This window comes from Fistularia commersonii, chromosome 31, assembly GCF_037954325.1.
Source record: "Fistularia commersonii isolate RoL2024-O1a breed Wild chromosome 31, RoL_Fcom_v1.0, whole genome shotgun sequence".
In the NCBI taxonomy this organism is placed as follows: Eukaryota; Metazoa; Chordata; class Actinopteri; order Syngnathiformes; family Fistulariidae; genus Fistularia; species Fistularia commersonii.
This window is the reverse complement of record NC_141314.1, coordinates 5,082,501-5,088,587: the sequence shown is the minus strand read 5'-3', so window position 1 is coordinate 5,088,587 and position 6,087 is coordinate 5,082,501. Positions and strand designations below refer to the sequence as shown.

At 44.1% G+C, this 6,087-nt stretch overlaps 1 protein-coding gene across 2 annotated transcripts in view; it reads right to left on the bottom strand.

Moving 5' to 3' along the window:
• Positions 1-2,756: 2,756 nt before the first annotated feature.
• The window catches only part of LOC147215640 (protocadherin-1-like), a 131,293-nt gene continuing 127,962 nt past the window's right edge, over positions 2,757-6,087 (bottom strand). For both annotated transcript variants that reach the window (XM_086139262.1, XM_086139263.1), the window contains one exon: positions 2,757-6,087. This exon is cut by the window's right edge and continues 3,169 nt beyond it. The gene's annotated coding sequence lies outside the window, so the exon portion shown is untranslated.

Sequence of the window (6,087 nt, the reverse complement as noted above, 5' to 3'; positions counted from 1 at the left end):
TAAATGAAAACTCTAGGTTTCCAAGAGGCCTCGCCTCCCCTCCTACCCTAGCAACTGTCACCGGGTGGAGGGGGAGGGGGGCAGGTGAACTTTTCTTAAAACAGTTGGTAGTTCAGCAGAAACCCCTATGTAAGAAAATATGGAGGCGGAAGAGGAGAAAATGACCGGAGGAAGAAGAGGGGAAACTCGGGGCGGGGAAATCATGAAATTCGGAGGGCGAAGTGGTGAGTAAAAGGAAGATGGAAGTGAAAATATTGAAAGATAAATGAGAACATGATGAAATAATAATCCAAAACAGTACAGAGAGGGGAGGTGAAGTAAAGGTAAAACAAATGCAACTACTTCGACTGCTAATGATAATAAAAAATAATGGTAATATTAATCATAATCTAGAAAATAATGATAGTATGATATATAATATATTCATATAATAATGAGATGGTTAATTTTAGAAATAATGGTAATCATTATTTCATATTAATGAAAATAATAGTAGAAATTATGATAAATTATAATGATAATAATACTACAAACAATATTAATAATATTAATAATAATAATAATAGAATTTCTTCTCTCACTTTGCGTTCCTCGTCGTTGTGTTGGCAGAGCTGGAAGCAGCCTCTTCCTGCGCCTCTTCTTCCTCTTCTTCCTCCTCTTCCTGCTCTTCCTCCTCCTTCTCTCTTCTCAACAGCCATCCTGATCCCAATTACTCTAAGCCGCCCCCCGGCCCCAACTCCGTCCTCCCCTCCATCTTCCTCTTCCTCAGGCTGCCAAAACAAAAAAAATTAACTTCCCAACTGGGAGAAGGACCCTCTTCCATCTCCCCCTCCTCCTCATCCTCCGCCAGCGTTGCTCTCCTCCAGCCGACGGAGGGGTGTCGGGGAGGTGGGCGGAGATCGGTCTCCAATGGAGGTGAAAGTATCCCTTTCCTCCCGATCATTAGTGTTTATTTTTTCCCCACTCTGCGTTTCGAGGAGAACCCTCTTACTTCCTGCCGCCGTCACACTCCTTCATCTTAATATGGCCTAAAATTGCTGCCTCTGCATATTTGAACCCCCCCCCCTCCTCCTCCACCGCCCCGACTCCTCCATGTTCCTCGACTCCAATTTCTCTTGTGCGCTCCCATCGCTGCCGTGACCCGCTTTCCCTGCTGGAATCAATACAGTTCAGCCTGACATTATTACATCATCATCTACTTCCTGTTGGAAGACACACACACACACTGACATAGAAACATGCTGACATGTACACATATACACACTGATGCATGCGCACACACGTGCACACTGAAATATACACACACCAACACAAATGCACACACACACACACGTGTGTGGGCACATTCATACCTGGACACACACTGACACTGACATATACACATACGCAAGATGACGTACACACATGGACACACACATAGACTCCTACTGACAAGTACACACACATGGATACACTGACACACACACTCACACTGACATATACACACAAACATAGACAAGCACACACGCTCACACACACACACACATGGCCAAAAATAAAAACACACACACATGCAAAGCAAAGGAAAGGAATCAACGAAGGGAGGAAACTAGAGGGACAGAAAGGATGTAGGAAGAGGACGGAAAGATTCGAAGGAGGGGATGAAGATACAAAGAGGCGCCGCCAGGTGGCGGATTTCATCACCTGTCCCTGAGGTTCTCCTTAGTGGAGGACGTAAGAAGAATATCGAGAGAACGTCAGGAGGACATCAGGCTCGACTGAAGATGAGCAGAGATGTCACAGAGGTCAGCAAACTCACCAGGTTCTCTGCAGTCCAGACGGTTGGACAGCTGGAGAGCTTTGGACCTATAGATACTTAGGAACATCGATCCTGGAGAACATTGGACTGGAGGAACGATATGAAGAACAGGGGACTCTGTGAACGTTGGAATCCAGGAGACATTTGATGGACTACTGGACCCTGGAACCTTGGAACCTGGGGAGACTAGAATTTTGGAACGCTGGAAACTTGGAACATCGGACTTTGTGAACTTTGGAATCAAAGAGACATTTGATGATAGGACACTAGTCCCTGGGACTCTTGGGACCTGGAGATACCAGAACACAGGGAGCCATGGAACCTGGGGAAACTGGAACCCAGGAACATTGGAACCTGGGGACATCAGAACTTGGGGAACATCAGAACCTGCGGACACCAGAACTCAGGAACGTTGGAACCTGGGGGTACCAGAATTTGGGGAATGTTGTAACCTAGAGAGATCAGAACTCGGGGAACCTTGGAATCTGGGGACAACAAAACTTGGGGAACATCTGAACTGGGGGACATCAGAACTTGGGAACATTGGAGCCTTGGGACACCAGAACCTGGGGGAACCGCGGAACCTGGACACACCAGAGTCTGGGGAACTTTGGCACCTGGGGACACCAGAACTGAGGAACCTTGTAATCTGAGGACACCAGAACTGGGGAACGTCGGAGCTTGGGTGCATGTGAATAACATTGAGTAATACGTTCCACCCCTAAACCTTTGCTCCCATTGGAGGATCTTCAGTTATTGAGTCATAGAACCTCATCCCATTAATTCTCGTGCTTTTAGAACGTTGCTAGTGGCTACCAATTACATTAGCTTGCAGAACGGTTACCACAATGTAGTAACATAGCTAGCTAGCTAGCTGTTAGCCTCAGCATACAGGTATGGCCATTTCCATGGGAAACACTAGCAAAGGGGGGGAAGACAAAGAAAGACAAAAAAACCCTTTTCTTTGACTGAATGTATTTTATTGTAAAGCTATAAGGAAGGAGTAATTACAAGATATTGTTTCTTTGATTTGCTCAGCAAAAATAAAAGACCAACTTTTTTTTTGTTTGTTTGTTTGTTTTTGAATTTCTTTTAAAATTTCAAATTCAAACATGCGGATGCTGATCAAAACAAAAAAAATAGGTGTAGGGCCAGGGGGGGCTGGGTGTTAAGGGGTGGGGCAGATGAGGCTAACACGTCACCCGACTTCCTCCGGGGAGGTAACAAAAACAAAATCGAACGCACCATCGGAGTGGGGGATGGAGGAGGAAGGGAGGATCCCCGAACCCTCCATCGATAGAACCTAAGGTACTTTGAGACGATATAATCCTACAGGTTTCCTTCACGTCGTTTGGATATATATTTATATATATATATACTTTTTTTTTGTTCGTCTTTTTTTTTAAAAACCTACACTTGCATGTACATAAAACTGTACAGAAAAACAAGGCATCACTAGCATCGCTTCTATATAAATATAACCAACCAACATTTAGGCTACAAACGTGGACTCTCCCGAAAGACAAGTGTGATTGGACGGCTCGGTCCCGCCCTGCAAACCCCCCTCCCCCCATCCCGCCTGAGTCCTCGGGAACGGAGGCTTCGAGCCACCGCCGCCGCCTCATACTCCCCCCACCGGGTCCACAAATTTTCGAGATCACGACTCGGCAGTCGGCAGAAGAATTGAAAATGTCGGATCAGTCGGTCGTGCCCAGGAGCTGAACATACCTCGAGCAATGATTTCTTGCGAACATGTGGGAAATACGACCCTGGGAACGAGAAAATAATGCACATAGAATTTCCCACAAATCAGAATACAACTGAAAGTTATTACAATTATTAAAACTTTAAAAAGTTGGAGATGGCTGATGTTTAAATTGATTGAGTGAAAGTTAACTGAACCCCCTTCATTAACCCGAATCCCGGCATCGGGCGGGTTTGTTGAGGTACGAAATCAGTGAGAAGCGTCTGCCTGCGACCCAACGCCATTGCGCGGAAGTCATGATCTCGAAAAAGAAAGGCGGCGTTCAGAGGGGGCATCAGCGCCACCTGGCCTTCGGTGGAGATTCCCGAGGGGGCCTGGGAGGGCGGTTCGGGCTCTTTTCCGTTCCCGTGGCGGCGACGATGGAAGGAGCGAGGAAGGGGAAAGCGTCCGGTGGAAAACATCAAGGAGCAGTGAGTTCATACAGAATCTACAGAGTTGGTTCAAAACACGGAGAGAAAACAACGGCGACAACAACCAAAATGTAGAATATTTATAAAGTTGGCTTGTTTCATGCTCGGCCGGAGCCTGGTGGGCGGAGCCTCCCGCCTTCAGTATAATACACAACCAAAAAAAAAAACAAAACCAAAAAAAAAAACAAGCAACCAGCGCACACGTCATCTCAACACCACTCCTTCGCCGCTCTTTATTTACTTTTTTCGTATGGATGGGGAGTCCCGTCCCCTCCCTCAGCTGCATCATGGGAAGCGTAAGATCCGACGCGTGGAAGGGGCGTCGAGGGCCACTCCGAAAAAAAACTCAAAAAGATTTCCAGCCCCGGGGAGAAAACTGACAGGGCATGTTCCTGGAAATTTCCTTCAAAAATACCTGAATATAGATTTTTGTCTTATCAGTTGCGATAAATTTAAAAATATAAATATATATATATATATTTTTTTTGTTGTCACTTGCAAAGTGCTAGATTTGGATCACAAATAAAAGTGTCAAATGGTCATTACTTTTATACGGGATTCAGCACCTTCCTCCATGCACCAGTCCAGAGTGGAGGTTTGATTACTGATGAAATTATGGATTATGCCCCCCCCCAGCCCCCAGCCCCCAGCCAAACACACAGGTACCAGGGAGGTCTGACCCTGCTGTCCCCTCTGGGGATAATAATAGGTATTAACATAAAACAAAATAATAATTAAACAAATTATTTAAAAAAAAAAAACACATTGACAAATTAATTGAATAAAATAATTCTATTTCCAATAAAAAAATAAACAAAAGCATAATGAAAAAAGCCGGAAGATGAGGTCATGTAAAATAATCTTTTTAAAATAACAGGTTCAAGGAAACTGTTTCTCCATCCTGATAGTTCACCTATAAATGGTTCAATGGTAGTAACTTTTTTCATACGACCTGTCAGAAACATATTGCGAGAAGTAAATGAATGAGCAACGTCATTAAGATCCCTCAACTTTAAGAGTTCATTTTGAGGAACATTTTAAGGCTAAAAAGGGGCTGTAAACTCATGATAGAGTGAAAAAAGTCAATAGATTATGTTTGTTTGTTTTTTTTTTTTTTGGCAGTGGCCTGTCTGCTACCTGTGCTTCACGTCAGATTTGGTTTCTCCTCCTGGTTTGCAAAGAGTGAATGTTGACCGAGATGCAGTACCATCTCTCACCACTAGGTGGCAGAGGTTGGCTGGGTGTCCCAAAAGGGGCGGGATCAATGTGCAGTCACATGACCAGATGGGCGGGGCATCCGGATCTCCAGCTCACCTCAGGTGTTATTTTATGATCAAACTGTGAAACGTATACAGATTAGGGCGGGATTAGGTTATGATTATTTATTATTTTCTGATTGTTTCTGGGTTGTTTTTTTTTTCTTTTTACAATCACATTCCAAATTTCTCTGGAAGGAAATTTAGGATTAATTATTTGGGGGGAATTTCCCTCTAAACATCAGGGTGCTTTCAATAATAATAGTTTCCATGTGATTGAATTTTTGATTTAACCAAAGATGGTGATTCTCTGTGTTAACTTTTAACACACACACACACAAACACACACACACACACATTTGAAAATGTACAGAAACACACACACACAGACAGTCACACACCCACCCACACACATAAAGACATACAGACACAGATGCAAAAAAAAGCAGTCGCTCAGATATGTTCAAAAATGTTCAGACAGGCAGACAGACAAACACACACACACACACACACACACACACACACACACACACACACACACACACACACACACACACAAAAGCATACATGAACGTATACACGCTTACACAGACACATACATGAACACAAATGCAATCGCACATTCAGACACAGACACAAACATACGTATGGACAGACAAACAATCACACACGCACACACACACACACACCACCAAATTTACTGAGACAACACACTAAGGAACGTACACAACACACATTTACAGACACACACTCATAGGAACACACACCTACATGAACACAAAGAGACAGAGACAGAAAGACACAGACACACATGGACATGACATCATGCAGTCACACAGACAGACACACAAAGTATTT